Genomic DNA, 1,589 nt, shown 5'->3' on the forward strand with positions numbered 1-1,589 from the left:
TTGAAATGAAGAATCTGCCTGGCTGGTGTGCTCGTCGTTGACTCCGTCGGTACGTAAAAATAATTAACTTGTTATGTTCAATTTTGAAAAACAAATAACTAAGTGACCACTATTTTCAATGTTGTATGTGACGTAATGTAGATTGGTATCCGACGTAAAAATATTAAAATGTTTAAAGCAATAATAGTCACAATGTCAAGGATTAGAAGAAAAATTAAGCCAACAATCATCTTTCAAATGACTAATGACCTTTCGAGTTTTTCAGTAACTTTCAATGACCGAAATGCCAGACGACCTGTCCAAATGTCCAAATGTTTATGATGCCCATGATGTGGAAGGATGATGTCTGCAAACCTTATCGCACTATACTGGAGCGATGACCTGGGGCTGGCAATGTATTGTGCCCCGAGACCAGCTGATGCTATGTCAGCACTCAACAGTACACTCTGCGCACCGCGAGTGTGTCCCCATCGGTGACCGTAAGCGCAGGAGCGCTTAGTTATCAAACGGCGTGCCAGGAAGAACACTTTCGAATTGAACATCAAGACGAAAGTGGCCGCTGTGTGTTCTAAAAAGTGAAAAGTCTTAGTGATCATTGAATAGTGCAATGAAAAAGTGCAATGAAAAGTGCAATGAAGTGTGCAATAACGTGTGCAGTGAAGTGTACAGTAAAGTGTGCAATGTATGTTGTGATGTATGATCGAAAGTCAATTTCATCTGCAAGTATGACTTGCTCATGGTGCGTTGCGGACTAATCATTTCCTGTTCGTTGTTTGCTTTTATTGTTTTGGAGATTTCGAGAAAATTGGCAAACCTTTCATAAATTTAGGTTTTGTGCTGGCATATTTGTGAATTTTAAATGGACTTCTTTGAGAAGACTTGTAAATTTTTACCTTGACTTGTATTCTGACACTAATGTGAAATTATTGTGACTTGGTTTGATAATATTTTGTTTTCTTTTGGCAAATCTTTATCTCGATTTTTATGTTTTGTTTTTGTTTTTTCGATTATTTTTTTTAAACTTTTTGGCGTTATGATTTTGTTTATAGCCCTATCCTGAATCTGATCTGCAAGGACTTTGAAATATCCAAGAATTTGTAATGTAGGCTCCCAGTTTATCTCTGACTTTATATTCTCCTTCATATCGCATACTGCCTCAAGAGTAAATATATTGACGGGGGCGTCAATTTTTTGGACTTGCGTGATGTTGTAGGCAAGCGAAGGGCGACTGACCGCCAAAGTGCAAACTCTGCAGAATGCCCGCGCGGCTGGACGCGAGGCCTCAGCCGAGCGGACAGTCGCGACGCAGCCTCCAGCCAGGGCACATCAGGAGGATAACTTATTGTTTGGTAATGTAATGAATTAGACTGATCCCACCGGTTAGGTAACCTTTAGTATGTACAGCAGATCAGACTGAGGGGTAGGGCAAAAAGGGTATTTGGCATGAACCCAATAAATAGTACTAAAGTAATAACTAACTATGGTGTAGCTAGTAACTCACCCTAAGACCCCAGAACCCCCAAAGAACCAATCATATCAATACTAAAACATCGCGCCTGCGCGCCTGTCGGCCTCAGGGTAGGCAACGC

At 40.7% G+C, this 1,589-nt stretch overlaps 1 long non-coding RNA gene across 1 annotated transcript in view; it reads left to right on the forward strand.

The window, feature by feature from the left end:
* Positions 1–1,478, forward strand: part of LOC127750420 (uncharacterized) — a 3,138-nt gene extending 1,660 nt beyond the window's left edge. The window contains exon 2 of the long non-coding RNA XR_008011676.1: positions 1,385–1,478. This is a non-coding gene — a long non-coding RNA (uncharacterized LOC127750420). The remainder of the gene's footprint in view (positions 1–1,384) is intronic.
* The last annotated feature ends 111 nt before the right edge of the window (positions 1,479–1,589 follow it).

Source organism: Frankliniella occidentalis, unplaced genomic scaffold (assembly GCF_000697945.3).
Source record: "Frankliniella occidentalis isolate FOCC.00 unplaced genomic scaffold, Focc_3.1 Scaffold187, whole genome shotgun sequence".
Taxonomy (NCBI): domain Eukaryota; kingdom Metazoa; phylum Arthropoda; class Insecta; order Thysanoptera; family Thripidae; genus Frankliniella; species Frankliniella occidentalis.